Source organism: Episyrphus balteatus, chromosome 1 (assembly GCF_945859705.1).
Source record: "Episyrphus balteatus chromosome 1, idEpiBalt1.1, whole genome shotgun sequence".
Classification (NCBI taxonomy): domain Eukaryota; kingdom Metazoa; phylum Arthropoda; class Insecta; order Diptera; family Syrphidae; genus Episyrphus; species Episyrphus balteatus.
Window position 1 is genome coordinate 68,382,260 of NC_079134.1, and position 25,368 is coordinate 68,407,627.

At 30.1% G+C, this 25,368-nt stretch overlaps 1 long non-coding RNA gene across 1 annotated transcript; it reads left to right on the plus strand.

Annotated features, from left to right (window-relative positions):
- The first annotated feature begins 4,290 nt into the window (after positions 1-4,290).
- LOC129907629 (uncharacterized) lies at positions 4,291-24,250 on the plus strand. Its single transcript, XR_008771097.1, has 2 exons — positions 4,291-18,023; positions 18,059-24,250. It is a non-coding gene; the product is annotated as an uncharacterized LOC129907629 (long non-coding RNA).
- The last annotated feature ends 1,118 nt before the right edge of the window (positions 24,251-25,368 follow it).

Consider the following 25,368-nt stretch of genomic DNA (forward strand, 5'->3'; position numbering starts at 1 on the left):
AAAAAACACCCTTTCACCAAAAATAATTTTAAGAACTTTATGAATCCTTTGTCCCTGCTTTATCTTAAACCTTCATCTTGAATTTTATCAGTGTAGCATGTTTTTCACATGGGTTTCTGTTATATTTTACCTGTTGAAGTCAAAAAACAAGCACTTTTGTTTTTAATCGGCAATAACTTTTCTTAGAGCAATCGTATTGACTTTATTTGTATGTCAATAGATTCAGCATCAAAAAATACCTTGAAAAACATGTGTCATATAATGATATTCGACAAACAATTGTTGTCAGTATATTTTTGACCTTCGCCCCCTCTCTCTTTTCCGCGAAAAAAAAACACCCTTCAACCCAACTTTTTTTATAGACTTTTTTTATACTTGGTTCTTATCCCAGAGCAAACTTTTTGCTAAGTTTCATGAGTGTAACAATTTTTTTACTTGCGATATTGGTACTATATATCAAGTCATGCATTCGTACAAAAAAATAGTTAAGATTTTTCGATGTAAGATGGTAGAGAATGCCAAAAAAGTGGGTCCCGGAAGTCCGTCTGTCTGTCTGTAAACGAAGCTACAGTCTAAACGGATGAACCAATTGATGTCAAACTTGGTATGTAGCATTATTTGGCGACTCTACAGAGGGGTTTTTGGAATTAATTTTTTTGGACCAAAAATAACGGTACTTGTCATATACCGATTTTAGTAAAATTGAAATTGCTCAAAAACGGCTCCAACGATTTTGTTTAAAAAATTCAAATGTAAGTTTAAGGACAAGGTCTATCTTCTAATAAATTTTTTTTTTGAAAATCATTATTTACGGTACCTGCCATATAATCGTTTTTTCAAATCCCATTATCTCCGAAAGTGCTTATTCGATTTCAACGAAACTTTTTGTAAAGAAGCATTTATATGATTTTAGTATAAGCTAAAAATAAAATTTCCAAAAAAATAATTTTTGGATTTTTAAAAAATTTTCGAAAACTGGACATTGAATTTTTTTGAAATTTTGTTTTTACATGTTGATTAAAGCTTTCTACAAAATGGCATACCAATTTTATTTTAAAACTTTTTTTACAAAAAATTATTTATAAAAAATTAATTTTTTAAAAAACGGCTCTAACGATTTTGAAAATTTTTTTTCTATAAATGCATCTTAATAACTGCATACTTGTTTTGGAGGGCAATTTGATTTCAGATTTTATTTTATTTTTTTTTTAAACGAATTTTATTTTATTTTTTTTTTTATTTATTTTGTTTTTTTTTTTTGTACCCATATAGTAGTTACCTACATTTACCAAATTTCTATATAAAAAGTCTTAAAAAATTAAGCAACTTGAACTCTAATAGCAAGTTCTTGCGACCCAGTCGTGCATTTTATTTTTTATAGCTTGATTTTATGTACTGTTTAACCTGTAGTTGTTTATTTAATACGTTAAATACTAACGTTAAAAATTACAAAAAAATACTTAAAACTAAAGGTTATTGCATAACCTTACCATTTCTGGTTAAGAAGCGACAAGAAAAAGAGCTAAAAACAATTCCTATTGGGAATGTTCTTAGAGTTAATAGAGTTGTTCCAGTTCCAATTTCATTAAATGGCTTGATCTTTATCTAGACACCACCAATAAGCTAAGAACAGAAATCTTATATCACATGGAATAGTACTTCTTTCTCTTTTTGGATGATAGAACATTTAGTTTTGATGTAAAAAAAAAACTCAATTTTTCGATATGAATGGGGAAGTAAAAAAATATTCGCACTTTTTTAATTACCGTAAACTGGGGTGACTTTGTGCTAGATTTTGTTATTTACCTTTTACCGTAACGTTAAGAAAACAAACTAAGTTGTTTCTTTATTCTCAAAGTATTACGGATTCAAAAAATTAACTTACATTTTCAAAAATGCCCACTGTAACCTGTAAGCCTGCAAAGTGTAGCACAAAGTAACCTTGGATATGAATTACCTTAGGCCCACTGAAAAAATCTATGATATCCAGTCAAAAAGAAATTTGTTATAATTCTCATCCAATGAGGAAATAAAGAGGTCCGTCAAGATAGCACCCACACCCCCAAATTTCCAAAATCTGAGTATGCAATAATTTGTTGCTAATTTGTTGCTAATTAGTTGCTCTAATCTCGAATTTGTTGCTCCACTCCTTCCCCCTCAAAATTGATGGAAAGGGTGTGGGTGCTATCTTGACGTCAAGATAGCACCCACACCCATTAAAAACCCAACATTTCAAAAAACTGAGTACGCAGTAATTTGTTGCTAATTAGTTGCTCCAATCTTGAATTTGTTGCTCCAAGATTTGACCTTGAAATGCACTTCAACAGTTTTCTCAAAAAAGCTAAATTGCCCAAATTAACGCACAGCAACAAAAATGGTATCAAATTAAAGGGCCTCTCAACACCTTTTCAAAAAGGTCTCATTCAACTTTTAAATCCATCTCCTTCATGTCCAAAATGCATTGTGGAACTTGTGGAACATATCAAAACGTCAAGATAGCACCCACACCAAGAAAAACTTAAAAATTAAAAAAAATAAGTATGCAATAATTTGTTGCTAATTAGTTGCTCTAATCTTGAATTTGTTGCTCCACCCCTTCCCCCTTAAAATTGATAGAAATGGTGTGGGTGCTATCTTGACGTCGAGATAGCATCCACACCCCCAAATTTCCAAAATCTGGGTAAGCAGGATTTTAGGGAAAATTTGTTGCTAATTAGTTGCTCTAATCTTGAATTTGTTGCAACATGATTTGACCATAAAATCGGCTGCAACAGATGTATTTTTTTGGAGACTTTTTATCTATAATTTTTTTCAAAAAACTAAAAATGCCAAATTAAAAACATGATTTCATGCTCTACAAAAAAGAACATAAAAATTTTCCATCGCTTTTCATTCCAGCCTTAGAGTCCAAAAACTAGTCAACTCTCGCCCCTTAAAACTATAAAAAAGGGTGTGAGTGCTATCTTGACGTGAAGATAGCACCCACACCCCCAAATTTCCAAAATCTGAGTATGCAGAATTTTAGTGATAATTTGTTGCTAATTAGATGCTCTAATCTTGAATTTGTTGCTCCAAGATTTGACCATAAAATCGGCTGCAACAGATGCAGTTTTTTGGAGACTTTTTATCTATGATCTTTTTCAAAAAACTAAAAATGCCAAACAATAAATATGATGTGACACTCTGCAAAAAGTTACATTGAAACTTTAAATCGCAATCCATTTCGTTCTTATGGGCCAAAAACTAGTTTTTGATGACGTCACTTCGACAAAAAAAATTAGCACCTCAACAAATTAGATTCTAATATCTGAGAATGCAGGAATTTGATGCTCATTTAATGCTTGATATAATAATGATCTAATTTAGATACTAAATTTTTCCACTACGTTCCTAACTAACAAAAATATATAACCTCCACAACATAAATTTCAAAATCTGAGTGCCTGTCTATACAGATATTGATACTGTAACTATTTATATAACTTCAATGGAAATTTGATGTCTAATTGATGTTATTTAGTTATAGCTCGAAACGAAGATTGATGCTCTTCAAAAAGCTACCTTTCAAATAGATATCTCATCTTAACTTTTTACCTTCAGAAGCCTTAACAACATTTTTACTTGCGATATAGGTACTATAGGGCAAGTTTAGGATTCGTAAAAAAAATCGAACTCGAGATAACAATTTTACATGACATTACGATGATGGAGAATGCCAAAAAAGTGGGTCCGGCAATTCTGTCTGTCTGTCTGTCTGTCTGTCTGTGTGTCTGTCTCTATTTGGAGCTGCAGCCTAAACGAGTGAAGTGATTTTCTTCAAACTTGGTAGTTAGCAGTTTTTGGTGATTCCCTAGAGGGGAAATTGAAATTTTTTTTTTATGACCAAAACTAACGGTACCTGCCATATAACGGAAATACAAAAGTTAATTTTTTTCAAAAACGGCTCTAACGATTTTGATTAAAATTTTTGTGTGTAGTACTACACATAATAGCCAACTTTTTAAATAAAAAAAATATTTTTTGTACCGTTATTAACGGTACCTGTCATAGAACGTTTTTTTTCGTTTCTGAATATCTCGTAAAAAATTAACCCGATTTAAATGAAAATTTTTATACAAAAGTGTGTAAGTAAAGATAATATTAAAATTTTAGAAAATTTTCAAAAAACGCATTTTTGGTTTTTTAAAAAATATTTCAAAATTTTTTTTTGAAAAATCAATTTTTTGAAAACGAATCAATGAAAAATTTTGAAATTTAGTTTTTATGTGTATGTGTAAATTAATTATTTCTTCAAAATGGCATACCAACTTTTTTTTTGAAAAATGTTGAAAAATTTTTATACATAAAAAATTATTTTTTTAAAAAACGGCTCCTACAATTTTCGAAAATTTTTTTCTAAAAATACCTTTTTATACAAGAAATAAAATGGCATAATTGTTATTTTTTTAAGATATTTTAAAACGGAGTTTAATTAATTATAAAAACAGATTTAATTTTTTTTATACTAGGTACTTATGAAATTTCTTCAAAATATCAAATTTTAAATTTCTTGTATGAAAAGCTTTAACATTATAGTTACTTTAAGCATAAGAGCAAGTACGTGCGACCCCAGTCGTGCATTTTATTTATTACGTACCTACTTCACTTCATTCAAGAAAGTGTAGGTAGGTACCTACTTATGCAACAACTTTATTCTCCTAAGGGTAAAGGCCTAAATTCCACATTTGACCCCTCTTATATTGGTGAACGTTTTCAAAATTGAAATTGAATTTTAAAAAGTAAGCACTCAGTTTTTTCAAACATAGGAATATGATAACAATAAGCATTATGGTTATAATTTCTTCAATCTCCTAGAAGAACCTTTAAGAACTTGTACAAATTGTGTTTAGTGTATTGATATCCTAACATTTTGATGTTGTTTTTCCGTCGGCTAATTTAAATATCACAGTCAATTTCTATATAGCCTTAATTTTGGAGAGATGCATTTCACATTCATTTAATTTCGTTTACTACCACTCTTACATTTCTAAAGACCTCAACCATAAACAAAAAATACCAAGACGACATCGAATTTGTTGCTCCAAGATTTGACCTTGAAATGCACTTCAACAGTTTTCTTAAAAAAGCTAAATTGCCCAAATTAACGCACAGCAACAAAAATGGTATCAAATTAAAGGGCCTCTCAACACCTTTTCAAAAAGGTCTCATTCAACTTTTAAATCCATCTCCTTCATGTCCAAAATGCATTGTGGAACTTGTGGAACATATCAAAACGTCAAGATAGCACCCACACCAAGAAAAACTTAAAAATTAAAAAAAATAAGTATGCAATAATTTGTTGCTAATTAGTTGCTCTAATCTTGAATTTGTTGCTCCACCCCTTCCCCCTTAAAATTGATAGAAATGGTGTGGGTGCTATCTTGACGTCGAGATAGCATCCACACCCCCAAATTTCCAAAATCTGAGTAAGCAGGATTTTAGGGAAAATTTGTTGCTAATTAGTTGCTCTAATCTTGAATTTGTTGCAACATGATTTGACCATAAAATCGGCTGCAACAGATGTATTTTTTTGGAGACTTTTTATCTATAATTTTTTTCAAAAAACTAAAAATGCCAAATTAAAAACATGATTTCATGCTCTACAAAAAAGAACATAAAAATTTTCCATCGCTTTTCATTCCAGCCTTAGAGTCCAAAAACTAGTCAACTCTCGCCCCTTAAAACTATAAAAAAGGGTGTGAGTGCTATCTTGACGTGAAGATAGCACCCACACCCCCAAATTTCCAAAATCTGAGTATGCAGAATTTTAGTGATAATTTGTTGCTAATTAGATGCTCTAATCTTGAATTTGTTGCTCCAAGATTTGACCATAAAATCGGCTGCAACAGATGCAGTTTTTTGGAGACTTTTTATCTATGATCTTTTTCAAAAAACTAAAAATGCCAAACAATAAATATGATGTGACACTCTGCAAAAAGTTACATTGAAACTTTAAATCGCAATCCATTTCGTTCTTATGGGCCAAAAACTAGTTTTTGATGACGTCACTTCGACAAAAAAAAATTAGCACCTCAACAAATTAGATTCTAATATCTGAGAATGCAGGAATTTGATGCTCATTTAATGCTTGATATAATAATGATCTAATTTAGATACTAAATTTTTCCACTACGTTCCTAACTAACAAAAATATATAACCTCCACAACATAAATTTCAAAATCTGAGTGCCTGTCTATACAGATATTGATACTGTAACTATTTATATAACTTCAATGGAAATTTGATGTCTAATTGATGTTATTTAATTATAGCTCGAAACGAAGATTGATGCTCTTCAAAAAGCTACCTTTCAAATAGATATCTCATCTTAACTTTTTACCTTCAGAAGCCTTAACAACATTTTTACTTGCGATATAGGTACTATAGGGCAAGTTTAGGATTCGTAAAAAAAATCGAACTCGAGATAACAATTTTACATGACATTACGATGATGGAGAATGCCAAAAAAGTGGGTCCGGCAATTCTGTCTGTCTGTCTGTCTGTCTGTCTGTGTGTCTGTCTCTATCTGGAGCTGCAGCCTAAACGAGTGAAGTGATTTTCTTCAAACTTGGTAGTTAGCAGTTTTTGGTGATTCCCTAGAGGGGAAATTGAAATTTTTTTTTTTATGACCAAAACTAACGGTACCTGCCATATAACGGAAATACAAAAGTTAATTTTTTTCAAAAACGGCTCTAACGATTTTGATTAAAATTTTTGTGTGTAGTACTACACATAATAGCCAACTTTTTAAATAAAAAAAATATTTTTTGTACCGTTATTAACGGTACCTGTCATAGAACGTTTTTTTTCGTTTCTGAATATCTCGTAAAAAATTAACCCGATTTAAATGAAAATTTTTATACAAAAGTGTGTAAGTAAAGATAATATTAAAATTTTAGAAAATTTTCAAAAAACGCATTTTTGGTTTTTTAAAAAATATTTCAAAATTTTTTTTTGAAAAATCAATTTTTTGAAAACGAATCAATGAAAAATTTTGAAATTTAGTTTTTATGTGTAAATTAATTATTTCTTCAAAATGGCATACCAACTTTTTTTTTGAAAAATGTTGAAAAATTTTTATACATAAAAAATTATTTTTTTAAAAAACGGCTCCTACAATTTTCGAAAATTTTTTTCTAAAAATACCTTTTTATACAAGAAATAAAATGGCATAATTGTTATTTTTTTAAGATATTTTAAAACGGAGTTTAATTAATTATAAAAACAGATTTAATTTTTTTTATACTAGGTACTTATGAAATTTCTTCAAAATATCAAATTTTAAATTTCTTGTATGAAAAGCTTTAACATTATAGTTACTTTAAGCATAAGAGCAAGTACGTGCGACCCCAGTCGTGCATTTTATTTATTACGTACCTACTTCACTTCATTCAAGAAAGTGTAGGTAGGTACCTACTTATGCAACAACTTTATTCTCCTAAGGGTAAAGGCCTAAATTCCACATTTGACCCCTCTTATATTGGTGAACGTTTTCAAAATTGAAATTGAATTTTAAAAAGTAAGCACTCAGTTTTTTCAAACATAGGAATATGATAACAATAAGCATTATGGTTATAATTTCTTCAATCTCCTAGAAGAACCTTTAAGAACTTGTACAAATTGTGTTTAGTGTATTGATATCCTAACATTTTGATGTTGTTTTTCCGTCGGCTAATTTAAATATCACAGTCAATTTCTATATAGCCTTAATTTTGGAGAGATGCATTTCACATTCATTTAATTTCGTTTACTACCACTCTTACATTTCTAAAGACCTCAACCATAAACAAAAAATACCAAGACTGGAAACTTTCGTACGTCTTTCCCCCCAAAACCCTTTTGTGTAGAGTGCTGTCTGTGAATATATGTGAAAGCCACCACGTTGGTAAATGACGTTAACACGCACACATTTATAGATTCACGACATTCCCCACACATCGGACACGAACACAACGGTAGGTTCACGACTTTCACCACACCTCGCAGCTTGTAGACAAACGTCAGTTGACCGCCGAGTTTCCAGTCTTGGTATTTTTTGTTTATGCCTCAACGCTCTTCATCCAATCAGGTCGCTACTTCCTGTTTTTTAAATAAACAAAATAAAAATGTACCTATGTATCTATACTAAGGCCGTGTGTGAATTGCGTTAAATAGTTAAATTGTGTAAAATTTTTGACACTATTGAGGTGAAAAAAATAATTTCAAAAAAAGAATTTATTGTTTAAAATTTAGTCTGCCTTTTTTCTTCCATGATAGGTACTTCTTTTTAATAAAAAAAAACAAAACAAAACCATCTGCAAACAAAATTTAACTCAAATTTAACCAGGTCCCGGAGCCCAATAAATGTTTAACAGCTGAAAATTTTTTATTCACCTAAATAGTGTCAAAAATTTTACACAATTTAACTATTTAACGCAATTCACACACGGCATAAATAAAAAAAAACCACACATATTGATTTTCATAAGAATAATCGCGTGTGTATGCGTTGATTTTAATTTTGACTTCGCCCTCGACAGCATACTTTGATGAAAATTCACTATCTAAATCTGCAATACCTTCACCTTCAAATGTTTCTTTCTTTAGTCGGTTTCAGACCTCTTCGTAGGTAAGTATGATGTGCGTTCTCTTGAGTCAAAAATTTTATGACAAAGGTATATCTATACAAGCCTGTTCAATTGAACTAGAAACATGAGTTGTGCAATTATTCTAAAATTTAGGTTTAATATCTATACACATAATAGATATATGTAGGTCATAGGGTCTTTCTTCAGTTCATCTTGATTTAAACAGTTTAAATATTGAAATCAGTATCCAATCAGTCGATACAAAAAAAAAATCGTACAGAAGGGGGGTCTATTCCCCCTCGTTTAGCGGGGAGGGGCAATTTAAAAAAAAATTACTTAATTTGAAAAATAGACAGTTAAAAATCAACGGTTACATCTACAATAACGTGAATATACTTTTTTTGTAAAGCAGTAACCTCGTCTTATACAAAATAAATTGCACGACTGGGGTCGCACGTACTTGCTCTTAGAGTTAAAGTTGCTTAAATTTTTAAGACTTTTTATATGTATAGAAATTTGGAAAAAAAAATAAAATTCGTTTTTAAAAAAAAATAAAATAAAATCTGAAATTAAATTGCCCTCCAAAACAAGTACGCAGTTTTGATTGATATATTAACATGCATTTTTAGAAAAAAATTTCAAAATCGTTAGAGCCGTTTTTTAAAAAACTAATTTTTTATAAATAATTTTTTGGAAAAAAAGTTTTAAAATAAAATTGGTATGCCATTTTGTAGAAATCACTAATCAACATCTAAAAACAAAATTTCAAAAATATTCAATATCCCGTTTTCGAAAATTTAATTTTTCAAATAAAAATTTTCAAAATTTTTTTAAAAATCCAAAAATTATTTTTTTCAAAATTTTATTTTTGGCTTATATATAAATTATATAAGTGCTTCTTCACAAAAAATTTCGTGGAAATCGAATAAGCAGTTTCTGAAATAATCGGATTTTAAAAAAAAACGGTTCTATGGCAGGTACCGTTAATAATGATTTTCAAAAATTTTTTTTATTGGAAGATAGACCTTAGCTTAAAACTAACATTTGAATTTTTTAAACAAAATCGTTGGAGCCGTTTTCGAGATATTTCAATTTTACTAAAATTGGTATATGACAAGTACCGTTATTTTTGGTCCAAAAAAATTAATTCCAAAAACCCCTCTGGAGAGTCGCCAAATAACGCTACATACCAAGTTTGACATTAATCGGTCCATCCGTTTAGGCTGTAGCTCCTTATACAGACAGACAGACAGACGGACTTCCGGGACCCACTTTTTTGGCATTGTCTACCATCGTAATGTCATGGAAAAATGTTATCTCAACTTTTTTTTTTTTGTACGAATGCATAACTTGATATATAGTACCTATATCGCAAGTAAAAATTTGAACTAAGCCATATTATAGCATAATTTTTGAAAATTTAACAAATTTTGAAAAAAATATTGAAAACAAAAATTTCAAACTAATTTTTTTCAAAATCTTATATAATTTAGTAGGTACTAATTTAGTTTTTAAAATTCGATGCATTTATTTGGTTTCAAATAAAAACATAAAAGCATATCCAAAAATATCTTGTCATTTTCGAGAAATTAAGAAAAAACTTAAGAGTGGGTGTCCCCGAATGACGAACTCAGACTTCATGTAAATGAGTTTGTGTGTATTAGTGACCTTTCTTCGCCATACATCTCTCACGTTCAACGTCATCTCAACTCAGTTCTCTCTCGGTATCTTTATTTGCATTCTCTTTCCCTTTCTAGAGAACCAGAGTCATAAAATTAAAGTCTATTTAGGTAGAAAAAGAAATCAGCATCAAGGAAATAGCAAAAAAAAGGGTTGCAAGCCTTGCAAGTGTATATTACGGTTTTGCTTTGCGCAACCGAATTCACTTGTGTTTTCGTTTTCCGTTGGTTTTACTCTATGTGCAAGAGTCATGGTAGGTATATTTATGAAGAAAAAAATGGTATGATATTCAGTGTTGAATTTTTCTATCTTTCTGCGCATCTATGTACATACATCACTTGGTATTCTATATAACTTTTGCAAGTGTTCGTAGGCGCAGGAATCTGATCGACTTTTTTTTTCTTTGTTATGGTATTCAGTGATGATATTTTTTTTAGTAGTTTAAAAACAAATTTTGTCAAAATTTTTTTTTTTGGCAAATAAAACGTTTATTTTTTAAAACTATTAGGTACATATTTGTTTATTTATTTGAATGTTTTTAACTTTTTCTTTCGAATTTGTACATAGATTTGTATATTATATTATTAATTGATATTATTGTTATTCATATATATATGTATATTTTTCTCTTCAATGCGAGGGATCATGTAGAAACAAAATAGAAGATAATAAAGAGAGAGATACAACTAGCGCCAGCGGAATTTGTTTGAACTACAAATTCCAATACATACGCATTCCATGAATTTCTGAGGAAATAAATGGAAAGTAGACTCTTTTTCAAAAATTAATTGTAAGAAAACTATTTAAGCAATTCTTGTTTTCTAACTTGATATTGATAGAAAAAATAATGAAAAAAAATAAAAAAAATATAACAAAAAATCTAAAAATTCTGGTTTCTTAGTACAGTTTATTGTTTTTGGGACTCCTTTAAAAGCGATTGGAGGGTTACAAAATAATATTTTCCAACAAAATATACCTTTACTCCATAGTCAATAAACTAAGCTTTTAAAAAAAATAAAAATCAAAATCATACTTTGAAAAACAAAGAAATTAAACCACTTTGTTTTAAAAAAGTTAAGAAAAAATGACTTTTTAACATTTTTTTGTTGTTTAAGCCCTTAAAACTTAATATAAATTTCTTAAACTAATCAATGTGTTAGTATTTGAGTTGAGTTACTTATTTCTTTTTATTTCGATGAATTTTATTAATAATTGCAGAAGTTACACATGTTCAAACATTGTAACATAAGGAAAAATAGCTTCAGTTTCGATTAATTTTTTTCTATGAAAAATACATTTTTAGTTTTTCAAAAAAGTTTTACTCCGTAGTTTGATTCAACCTCAATCCAAAATAGAAATAAAAAAAATAAAAATTTTAGTCTAACTAAGAAACAAACCAATGTCATTCAGGTCGTTCTAAAAGAACGAAAATTTTATCATGTTTTGTTCTCTCTTAATTACAAGTGGACAAATTTGGAAATTATGGGGATGAAGATATTTAGCCTTGTTTATTACCTAAATAATAAAATTTATTTCATTCAATTATCTTTAAAAATGTAAAAGTTATTCACCGATTTGTAAACGATAACCCGATTTTTACGTGGTCCACTCAGCCTTAAACTACCTACTTCTTTTCTAAGAAACCTCTTTAGTTTTGTTTTTACATGGCTGGACTCGTTGATAAATTAATTTATGAAACATTACATCTAATATGTGTATAGATATTAAACCTTAATTTTAGAATAATTGCACAACTCATGTTTCTAGTTCAATTGAACAGGCTTGTATAGATATACCTTTGTCATAAAATTTTTGACTCAAGAGAACGCACATCATAATTACCTACGAAGAGGTCTGAAACCGACTAAAGAAAGAAACATTTGAAGGTGAAGGTTGAAGGTATTGCAGATTTGGATAGTGTATTTTCATCAAAGTATGCTGTCGAGGGCGGAGTCAAAATTAAAATCAACGCATACACACGCGATTATTCTTATGAAAATCAATATGTGTGATTTTTTTTATTTAGTATAGGTACATAGGTACATTTTTATTTTGTTTATTTAAAAAACAGGAAGTAGCGACCTGATTGGATGAAGAGCGTTGAGGTCATAAACAAAAAATACCAAGACTGGAAACTCGGCGGTCAACTGACGTTTGCCTACAAGCTGCGAGGTGTGGTGAAAGTCGTGAACCTACCGTTGTGTTCGTGTCCGATGTGTGGGGAATGTCGTGAATCTATAAATGTGTGCGTGTTAACGTCATTTACCAACGTGGTGGCTTTCACATATATTCACAGACAGCACTCTACACAAAAGGGTTTTGGGGGGAAAGACGTACGAAAGTTTCCAGTCTTGGTATTTTTTGTTTATGGTTGAGGTCTTTAGAAATGTAAGAGTGGTAGTAAACGAAATTAAATGAATGTGAAATGCATCTCTCCAAAATTAAGGCTATATAGAAATTGACTGTGATATTTAAATTAGCCGACGGAAAAACAACATCAAAATGTTAGGATATCAATACACTAAACACAATTTGTACAAGTTCTTAAAGGTTCTTCTAGGAGATTGAAGAAATTATAACCATAATGCTTATTGTTATCATATTCCTATGTTTGAAAAAACTGAGTGCTTACTTTTTAAAATTCAATTTCAATTTTGAAAACGTTCACCAATATAAGAGGGGTCAAATGTGGAATTTAGGCCTTTACCCTTAGGAGAATAAAGTTGTTGCATAAGTAGGTACCTACCTACACTTTCTTGAATGAAGTGAAGTAGGTACGTAATAAAAAATGTTGTTAAGGCTTCTGAAGGTAAAAAGTTAAGATGAGATATCTATTTGAAAGGTAGCTTTTTGAAGAGCATCAATCTTCGTTTCGAGCTATAATTAAATAACATCAATTAGACATCAAATTTCCATTGAAGTTATATAAATAGTTACAGTATCAATATCTGTTTAGACAGTCACTCAGATTTTGAAATTTATGTTGTGGAAGTTATATATTTTTGTTAGTTAGGATCGTAGTGGAAAAATTTAGTATCTAAATTAGATCATTATTATATCAAGCATTAAATGAGCATCAAATTCCTGCATTCTCAGATATTGGAATCTTATTTGTTGAGGTGCTAATTTTTTTTGTCGAAGTGACGTCATCAAAAACTAGTTTTTGGCCCATAAGAAGGAAAAGGATTGCGATTTAAAGTTTCAATGTAACTTTTTGCAGAGTGTCACATCATATTTATTGTTTGGCATTTTTAGTTTTTTGAAAAAGATCATAGATAAAAAGTCTCCAAAAAACTGCATCTGTTGCAGCCGATTTTATGGTCAAATCTTGTAGCAACAAATTCAAGATTAGAGCATCTAATTAGCAACAAATTGTTGCATACTTATTTTTTTTTATTTTTAAGTTTTTCTTGGTGTGGGTGCTATCTTGACGTCAAGATAGCACCCACACCATTTCTATCAATTTAAAGGGGGAAGGGGTGGAGCAACAAATTCAAGATTAGAGCAACTAATTAGCAACAAATTATTGCATACTTATTTTTTTTAATTTTTAAGTTTTTCTTGGTGTGGGCTATCTTGACGTTTTGATATGTTCCACAAGTTCCACAATACATTTTGGACATGAAGGAGATGGATTTAAAAGTTGAATGAGACCTTTTTGAAAAGGTGTTGAGAGGCCCTTTAATTTGACGTCAAGATAGCACCCACACCCTTTCCATCAATTTTGAGGGGGAAGGAGTGGAGCAAAAAATTCGAGATTAGAGCAACTAATTAGCAACAAATTGTTGCATACTCAGATTTTGGAAATTTGGGGGTGTGGGTGCTATCTTGACGGACCTGAAATAAAGCACATAACAGCCAAGCTTTTCAAATGCATAGATCCAATTTTATTTCAACAAAAATTTCTTTTAGTTTATATCTATAGGTATGTTGTTTCTAAGACTGCTCTCTCCCAGAAGTTCCTTCCTGAGGCAATTAAATTTCTATTTTAAGAATTTAATATTTCTAAATACCATGCCTACTCCAATATTTAACAAATATAAACATGTTAAGGGAGATTTTCTGTCAAATACAACAGCAATTCTGCTGGTTTAGGGCTCAGTTAAAATGTTTTGTTTTACTCATGGCGTTCCATTTTTTTACAGTTCCGGTATCATCATTAAAAAAAAATTACTGGTGAAATCAGATAAAAATTTATTTTAATGACGTAAATTTACTGATTGCTATAAACGCTAATCAGTAAAAAATATCAAATTCCTGATGTTTCAATTTTTACTGATGGATTTTACTGATAGCTATAACTAAGCCCTTAATAAAACCCATAAACTTGCGGTTTTCTTAAAATAAGGTCATTCAAAGTTAATCAAAAGGATATATTTCTTAAACTATGATCTTTTGGATTTCTGTTACACATAACGCTTAAAATATAAAGTAATTTGAATTTTATAATTTTAACAATTTCTCAGTTGTCAATTAAATTTTCCGGATAAATAAATCAACTCAAAATTTTAATGACAGATCAGTTAGGATCCATACAAACCATAAAGAGAAAACAATCATAATAATCATAATGATTGGAAAAACATTACACCAGCATTGCACATTGAAATTAATTCGATGTTTTAATTAAATTATTTATGAAATGGAATTGAATGTTAAAAAAAAACAGGGCTAGCACAAATTTACCACGTATTTCAGTACTCGTATTCTTTTTTGTTGATTCTGCCAACATCTAAAACAGTGAGTTGACATAAAAAAACCGTTATTTTACCTAAACTGTAAGGAAAAAAATGAGTACTTAACTTTGAAAAATTGTGTGTGTAGCTATTTTGTTGAAAGGGAATGTATATTAATTGTATGTACATTAGAGTGACCGGAAGAAATCGATTTTCGAAATTTTTTGGGGGGAACCACATAAAATGTTCAGCCTTTGCAGATTTTTAGATAGCCAAAATTTAAGCTCCATTCGATAAGTCTAAATGGTGGCGACAATCGCTCAAAGTATCAACAATTTCTGTTTTTCACCGTTTGCGAAAAAAATTAGCTCCCAAACAGAAGGAGCTATTTTCACTATTTATATATTAAATTAAAGGTATTGTTTTTACACATAATTCGGATGCTAAATTTGTTTGGTCTTACTTAAAAAAAAAAAGTTTGCGTTCAATTTAAATTTTCAGTACTGACCTCAAAAAAAAGCTGAGGTGCAAACTCTCTTAAAAATGAAATTTTCTTTCTTATAGATTGATGTAAGGTATATGATCGAAATGCTTCTCGTATACATAATTTTAATAACAATAGAAGAATTAGGGCAGAGTAAAATTGGCTTTGAAATTCCAAAATGAGGCTTACATCCAAGAAGAAAAAAATAAAAAAATACCTACGATTTGAAAAACTCCTCCTTTTTGGAAGGTACTAAAAGAGGTTTCAAAATTAATGGTCCAAATAGATTCTTAAATATAAAATAAGGATATCGGTAAAAAAAAAATGTTAATAAGCACCAACTACTTGAAGTAATAACGAAGATTAAAGGCAATACATTTTAAATGCAACTGCGGATACGGATAGCAATGCTAAAAAAAAACAGCTAATGTTTATGAACAGTAAGATTTTGGGTGTTTTCATAAACGTCTGCCTAACTTAGGCCTGCGTTAGTCGTGTTCATAAAGTCAGATCTGCGATCGGACTAACTTAGTCCAACTGCAGTACTGCTGTTCATAAACGTCATTTATGTCGTCAACGTCGCACATAGGGATATTCAACTACGAGACCCGCTCATATAACTTTTTTGCAAAATGTGGAGTTGAGAAGTGATTTTTTGTTTGGCTATTCTTAAATACCCACGGAATAATGTCCCATAATTTTCTTGTTGTTTTTATGCATGCATTTAGCCACAGCACCAGTTGAAAGTCATTAGGGGTATTCACGATCCGATGCAACTGGTCTTGTATCATTGCAAAAGTGCAAAAGTGTAAAATCTTGCAACACTACAACAACAAAATCTATGGATTGAAATTTTACAATGGTCTTGCACTTTTGCTATACCCTAACCCTATTGCAAAATAAAAATACAATGGTGTAAAATTTTTTTGACAGATGGCAGCTCGCCGTCGCGTGTCGCCCATGATGAACAGTTTATCTTTTTTATTCTTATTCTTTTCTTTTATAAAAAAATTGAAAAAAAAGAAGAAGCATCGGTGGAAAGACAACTCCGTAAAAAAAAAGAGTGAAGCTGATATAATTCATATCATGGATTTCATTCAATATTTACTATAGATAAGAAGAGGTGCGTTCACGATCTATTGTAAAAAAATAAAATTTTACACTTTTACTAGACCTGTTGCACCAGATCGTGAATACCCCTATTGATTGTAATCCTTAAATGTGGTTCAGTTGTTTTGTGTGAAAAATTACATCGGCAATAATTAATTTTTTTTTTTGTTTCTATTGTTTTAGATAAAATTTTTGTTTTGGAAGTTTCAGTTGCAGGTGTGTACTTTATTTAAAAAATACATTTGTTGTACTTGAAGCTTTAATTTATTGTTAAATTAATTTATTTTAAATGTAAATGTAAGTTATTTTTTTAATTTCTGCTTTTTCAATGGACCTTTTGTTATATCATTTGGTGTTATTCGGTAACATTTTTGGTATCATATTAAAGAGGAACATGTCAAAAAGCAAAAACAAAAAAAAAACGTCTGCCCGTTTTTGCCCGTCTAGCTTTTATCGTCTTTTATGTGAACCTAGTTTTGTGAAAACTATTGACTGTTTTAATTAAAAAAATTTTTTTTTGACGAATTGATATTTTATTATCAATTAAACAAATATAACCGTCACATTTTAACTATCAAATATTTATTGATATTGAAAAATATCAGAATTCACTATTTTTTTTTTTTTCAGTGTATCCAAAAATTTTTTTTATACCTAAATTCATTAGAAACAAGCTTTATTACTGTTAGTAAATGGTTTTAGTCAAGTACAATTTCATTAAGCAAAAAAAATTCTCGAGCGGTTTTTGAAGGTAAATACCCCTATGTGCGTCGAGCAGATTGCGCAGTCAAAATTTTATGACTGCAGATCTCGCGAAGAAGTTTATACCTAAGGCTTTTGATTCGATGTTTTTATTTTTAATAAATGTAAATATTGTTAAAAAGATGAAAAGCAAACATATTAATTAGGCTGGTGCAAAAAATATTTCTTTTTTCATTTTTTAAAAAATTTAGATTTTAATGATGCAGAAAGTTTCTAAATCGTATTTTTTGATACAACGAGTTTAAATTGATTTCACAGCCACACAAAAAAATATAAAAGTTCTGATCTGGGGTTGCGACTAGGTTTTTCGTATAGTTTTTGGGTCGTTGAAACCGAATCTGAAGTCCGTTTTGCTCCATCACGTCACGTTTTCGAGATAACCTCATTAAATGTCACGAAAACAGAAATTTTTTTTTTCTCTGATCTGGGTGTGCGAATATGTTAATCATATAGTTTTTGGATAGCTGAATCCAGATTCGAAGTCAATTTTGCCCTATCAAGTTTTGGTTTTGACATTTTTTTGAAGATATCTCAGAAACGTGATAGGACAAAATTGACTTCGAATCTGAATTCAGCGATCCAAAAACTATAAGATTAACATATTCGCACATCCAGATCAGAGAATTTTTTTTTTTGTTTTCGTGACATTTTTTGAGGTTATCTCAAAAACCTGACGTGATGGGGCAAAACGGACTTCAGATTCGGTTTCACCGACCCAAAATCTATATGAAAAACTTAGTCGCGACCGCAGGTCAGAACTTTTATTTTTTTTGTGTGGCTGTGTTTTTTTCGTATTAGGGTGGCTCTAAAAAATGTTTACTTTTACAGTTTCCTGTGGAATTCGAAAAAATTAAACGTGGATATTATTTTGGCCAAATTATCGAAGAAAAAAAATTTTTCAATTAGGGTGGCTGAAAAAAAATTTTTTTTTTTAATTATGAAAAAAAAAATTCACTACAGAGAAAGTTTGTAAGACATGGTTTATGAAGTAAAATGTAAAATTGAGCAGACATTTTCGCATTAGGAGGCTCAGAAACATAGTATATTTTAAATTTACTCTACAAATCGATTTAATTAATTTCATATGAATTAAATATTGCTATAGGAAACAAAAAAACTTTCTGTGCAGTAAGACTAGTTTTTTTTTTTCAAACGGAAACAAAAATTTTTTGAACACCCTAATTAAAAATATTTTTTCCATTCAATGATTTGTTTCAAATGTGAACCACTCGTGTTTTTTATTCTGCTATTTAAAGTAGAAGAAAATATGTATTTTTTTTGTGCCACCCTTATATAACACGGTTTACAAATTTTCCGTGTTATTAAAAACATGTTTTCTGCAACTGAAAAAGGATATATTTGTTTGCTTATCAAACAAAACTCATTCCGTGGTGATTTTTATATTTTTTTTTTCTGACGTTTATGAACACTCAGTGACAGCTGAAAATTGTACTAACGCAGGCCTGCAAACATTCTGCAGAATTGGTGTGTTCATTAATGCAGCAAAGCAGAAAGACGATTGTACTAACGCAGATTTCCGACGTTTATGAAAACACCCTTTCTTAGAAACGACAGTTTATGAAACAACTATAGATTTTGCCCATTACTTTTACAACATGTGAAACTCCTCATTGTTCCAGCATTTGAAATAAATATTGTCTTCTTGTATACATACATATTAGGGTGGACCAAAAAAAATCTTTTTTTCATTATTTTAATATGCTATACCGATAACTTGTTTTCTTGACACAAAATAAAGCTACCCTAATTTTTTCAGAATTTTTCGATGGGGTTTAGGGGCTGCGCGCACCCCTTTATTTAAAAAAATAAGCTCTTTTATTTTTTATGGGTGCCGAGATTTTATAACGGTATTTTGTAGAGAAGTTGAATACGATCATTTTTTACTATGGGAGGGGTGGTCTATTTCCCCCCGTTTAGGCAAGAGGAGAAATTTTCTAAAAAATGACTTAAAATAATAAAAAAAAATATTAAAAAACAAACGGCAACATCAGTGATACCTTTTTCAAAAAGTTGAACTGTACATTTAATTCTAATTTTTAAATAAATTTATTTCAATCAATGGTTTTTGAAAAAATCGATTTAAAAGTAAAAAATTGTGAAAAAAAAGTTTAAAAAACACATTAAATACTATTTTTGTCAAGAATGTGGCTCACAATACAACAATGGCTGATAAAATAAACTGTCACAATTGATTTCTTATATCAAATACTGAAATCCATATATTTTAATGCTTTATAGTTTTTGAGAAAATTGAAAAATAGAAAAACTTCTTTCTTACCATACCTACTCGAGATCTTATTTCTGGTTCCACGAAATTTTATTTTGAAAACTATCCATATTTTTTAATGATGGTATTGTTGATGGAGCGCCTTATAATATTTTATATAGAATAAGTTTTTTGATGGTGGCACAAATATCGAAAACAGCCACAAAAATTATAAGCTGATAAAAAAACTTGGTGCACTTTTATATCTCAGTACTTTTTGTGCGAGCATAATTTCAACATAGGAGAACTTGGCTCTTTTTTTAACAGTAATGTTTTTGTTGTGATTTCACTACATTTTACAAGGTATGGCTGTAGAATTGAAAATCTCTATATTTGATGAAAATTCAGTGAAAGTGGGCGGTTGCCACGCCCCTGGCTGAAATTCTCAAACTTTAAATTTTTTCCTTTGTATAAACTACCATCTCTACACTTCTACCAAATTTCAAGATTCTACGATAATCAGAAGTGCTCTATAATATCTTATGAAAATTCAGAGGAAATGGGCGGTTGCCATGACCCCTGGCTGAAATTCTCAAACTTTAAATTTTTTCCTTTGTATAAACTACTAGCTCTACCATTCTATTAAATTTCAAGATTCTACGATAATCAGAAGTGCTCTATAATATTTGATGAAAATTCAGCAGAAATGGGCGGATGCCACGCCCCCTGAATTGAAAATCTCAAATTTTCGATTTTTTCCTTTGTATACACCACAAGTCCTATCAAGTTTCTACGATATCGGGAAGTTCTCCATAATTTTGATGATCTGTCAGTTACGGTTTTTGCGATTTTTGAAGCCCTATATCTCAGAAACTACTCATCGTAGGAGGCTTAAATTTTGTGAAGTGTTTGGTTTTGACCAGTTCAACAAAAATGTAGCGAGTTTAAAATCTCTAGCATCTTTGGTGTGGAAGTTATAGGGGGGTCGAAAATGGCCTGAGTTGTTTCCTGCGCGCAACCCCTAAACATCATCAGAAAAATTAGGGTAGCATTATTTTGTGTCGAGAAAACAAGTTATCGGTAAGCAAATCAAAATCATGAAAAATATTTTTTTGGTCCACCTTAATACATATGTATAAGACTGATTTTGAAACTACAAAGTCAATTGTAGTACTTCTATTGTTATTAAAATTATACGAGAAGTATTTCGATCAGATACCTTACATCAATCTATAACAGAAAAATTCATTGTTAACAGAGTTTGCACCTCAGCTCTTTTTTGAGGTCAGTACTGAAAATTTAAATTGAACGCAAACTTTTTTTTTTTAAGTAAGACTAAACTAATTAAGCATCTGAATTATGTGTAAAAACAATACTTTTAATTTAATATATAAATAGTGAAAATAGCCCCAAAACAATGAAAAAAACAGAGATTTTTGAATTTAGACTTATCCAATGGAGCTTGGCTATCTAAAAATCTGCAAAGGCTGAACTTTATGAATTTTATGGGGCTCCCTCGAAAAACTAGTGTAAAAAAAAAAATTCGACAACCAAATTTTTCAATGGGATTTGCGGTCACTTTAATGTACATACATATATTAGAGTATTTCAAAAAACAAATTTTTTTATTGAAAATTATTGAAAAATTGACAGGGCATCCCCAGACTAGGCCTTTTTGTAGAGCGTTAAATTTCAATGGAAAATGCTAAATGTATTTTTTATAGAAATCGAAAATTGTAAATGTCACCTCTAAATATTTTTATTTCATGTCTTAGCATGTGTATAGTCTACAGATGTCCTGCCGATTTTTCAATGTTTATAAAAAAACAAATATTTTTTTTTGAAACACTAATATATACATATGTATGAACATATGTGTTGTTAAATATATATTATATATAAACACCACAAATTTGGTGTTAGGTATTAACATGATAACTGTCAAAATAAAAAATAGTCATTTAAGGCTTTCAAATATTTATTAAAATATTGCTAAAAAGCTTTACATTAAACTAAATAATTACAGTCACCTCTTAACGTACGTTCAATTCAATCTCCGTTATAAAAAAGAGTTGAATGCAGTTATGATGTTTATACTACACAGATATATGTTTTTATAATGTAAGTAAGTAAGCTTCAGAAGCATTGTCCTATCTCAAAATCTGGCGGTTTTCAGAAAGGCGATTTGAAATATTTGTTGTGTTAAAAAACTAATCTTCGTCTAGAGTTTATGCGAGGAGCTAAAAGTTGTAGAACAAATAAATTTTATTTTTTGGTCCTCTATCAAGAATGGTATAAATAACTTTTTTTTAATCCTGGAAAAACAAGCTAATTTTTTTCAGGCTTTTGTCGTTTCGCATGAAAACAATTCCTATTCTTTTGTTTTTTTTTTTTTTATTAGAAAATCTTGAAAAAATTTCGTTTTGTATTGTAATGTAACCAATATTTTTTTTATTAACAGGGGTGGTACCTTAAATGCAAAACAACTTTATGCCCTCACGCCTTCAATTTATGAGGTATTTTAATGAAATTTTGACCAGAAATATATACTCCAGTCAAAGCGTCGGAAAAAAGGGCCTCACCTTGCGATGAGAGGCACTGTCTGTTTTTATTTCATGGATCGATGGGGGTATATTTAAAAGGCTTAAACCCAATTTCTCACCACCTGATCATTCTTTTTAGCGGAGTTATTCACAAAAATGCATTTTTTGGGATATTTTACTTCTAAGCTAATATCTTTGCTCCAGATTATTGTAGACCAAAAAATAAACATACATTCTCTTCCTTATAATATTTTCTATCGTTGTATGTAATTTCATTTTATTTGAGTGAGTAAATATAAAATGGCAGCCATTTAAAGTCAAATTCCCGTTGTTAAAAAACACATTTTTGTCATTATTTCGAAAAAAGCTTATATCATGATTGACATTTTTCTAACCTATTTTGTAGCCCTGTTCATGTCCTGCATTTTACAGAAAAAATGAGCTCTTTATCACCAAAGATGGCCGAGGTATTGATAAATGAACGCATGCAAAACCGGTGCGAAAACACCCAAAAATATCGTTTTTTGGGAATAACTCGACTTCAGAATGTCCTACGGCAAAAAATAAAGCAATGAATTGTTCGTTACAACATTTTCTATCAATTTAGTGCACAATCTTTTTGTTGAAACAAATAAAAAATAAGTAATATTAAGTCAAAGTCGTTTTTTTGTTTAGCAAACTCTTGCCTTATTATTTTGCAAACGGTGCGAGTATTGGCTAAGAAAATAAAATATTATTGTAGTCCTTTAAATTATCTACAATTCAAAAAAAAAAATTAGCTTTCTACGACCCACGGGAGCCGAGCTGTTATAATTTTAAGAAAGCATTAATCCGAACGAAAATTCAAAAAAATTTCCCTTGTTTATGATTCGAATACTAGTTCTCAGTGAGAGGGGTTGTTTTCATTGTTTCTTGTTATAAGAGAATTTGTCTTATGTTTTTTCGTTGGTCATTTGGACCTTTTTTAAAAAATTAATTACTCGGCTCGTGTGGGTCGTAGAGAGCTAATTTTTTTTTAAATTGTAGATAATTTGAAGGACTACAATAATATTTTATTTTCTTAGCCAATACTCGCACCGTTTGCAAAATAATAAGGCAAGAGTTTGCTAAACAAAAAAACGACTTTGACTTAATATTACTTATTTTTTATTTTTTTCAACAAAAAGATTGTGCACTAAATTGATAGAAAATGTTGTAACGAACAATTCATTGCTTTATTTTTTGCCGTAGGACATTCTGAAGTCGAGTTATTCCCAAAAAACGATATTTTTGGGTGTTTTCGCACCGGTTTTGCATGCGTTCATTTATCAATACCTCGGCCATCTTTGGTGATAAAGAGCTCATTTTTTCTGTAAAATGCAGGACATGAACAGGGCTACAAAATAGGTTAGAAAAATGTCAATCATGATATAAGCTTTTTTCGAAATAATGACAAAAATGTGTTTTTTAACAACGGGAATTTGACTTTAAATGGCTGCCATTTTATATTTACTCACTCAAATAAAATGAAATTACATACAACGATAGAAAATATTATAAGGAAGAGAATGTATGTTTATTTTTTGGTCTACAATAATCTGGAGCAAAGATATTAGCTTAGAAGTAAAATATCCCAAAAAATGCATTTTTGTGAATAACTCCGCTAAAAAGAATGATCAGGTGGTGAGAAATTGGGTTTAAGCCTTTTAAATATACCCCCATCGATCCATGAAATAAAAACAGACAGTGCCTCTCATCGCAAGGTCAAATGACGCTTTGACTGGAGTAATAGCTTATTGTTTTGATTTTTTTCTGTTATGTACACTTAACTCAAAATCGATCAATTTTGAGATCGGACACTTTGCTTCTGAAACGACGATATGTATATATATATATATACAGATAATGTTTATGTTTGACATATATACAATTTCATATTAATTAATTAATTCTTTAAGAACAATGTCAAATCACGCAATCATTTATTTATAAGCTGACGATGCTAGCCAATGTAATAATTTTTGGTTATTATATTTTATCTTGTTTTGCATTTTTCTTTTATATGTTTCTCAATATTGAAATTCATTACTAATTCAAAATATTTATAACAAAGCAAATAAATAAATATCTTCGTAAAATATTCTCAATTTGAAATATAAATTCATCTACTATTTAGAACATAGTTAAAGGTTTTTTTGCATTTGATTTTTTTATAAAGATTTATTATGATTCAGTAAACAGCATTCCAATACGCAATAAGAAGAAAGTTAGGCCTAAAAACTCCTGGTACAAGCAAATGCAAAAACACCAGCATTTTCAGTTTGCCTCAGAAATGGCACAATACAAAACCGGGAGGCTTGCTGTCGATTTCTGAGGTCAACCCGGCAAACCCCACAGGCGAATCACTTGTATGATGCAGAGACATGGGAGAGTTGTGATCCTATCGAGATCGTAACAGCGCCGAATAAAAAATAAAGGAGGAAGATTATGCTTCAATCACGCTTTTTCGTCGATTTTGACAACTGCCAAAAGTTTTACCATACGAAATCTGTGTAACCTCTCACAGTCACCCACATAATTATTGGGCCAAAAGTGATTAAAAAAAATAAAAATTACAACACTATACTCTATCCCAGGCATGTCAAACTTGCGGCCCGCGGGCCGCATGCGTTCACATTTTTATTAATTTTGAGTTTTAGATTATAATTTAGATTTTCAGCTTTTGACACACATGCACCTCCTTTTTTTTCCTAATCAACAAATAAATATGGGACAAAACCAAAATAGTAAATTTTATAAGATCTCGTGGCTTAAATCAGGGTAAGTTATGTGATTTCTTAAAATGAACTAGGAAGCGAATATTCTGAGTTAACCTACAAACGATTTTGGGGCTTTGGAATTTTTTTAGTTTTTAATGATAAAAGTCTTTAAACCAGCATGTCTTGCTATCTAAAATGGTTGCAGAGTTTATAATTCATGATACCTACCTAGATGTATCAAAATATTTATTGAGTTAAACTCAAAACTGCGAGAAAAATTCATAATAATAATAACGAATATGTGAACAAATGCAACATTCAAATGCAAATTTCACATTAGGTACCTGTCGATGGGAGCAGTTATTTCAGTCATTAAGAGGAATGAGTTACCTATAAAATCCTGAATAACTAACGTTGGTCTGAGAAGAAAATGGTTAATGAAAAAAAAAATAGTTTCCTCATTTTTGCTGTTTTTTTACAAAATTCTTTTACATATAAAAATTGTAGCTTAAGACTGGGTTCCCTTTTTCAGCAAAGTCAA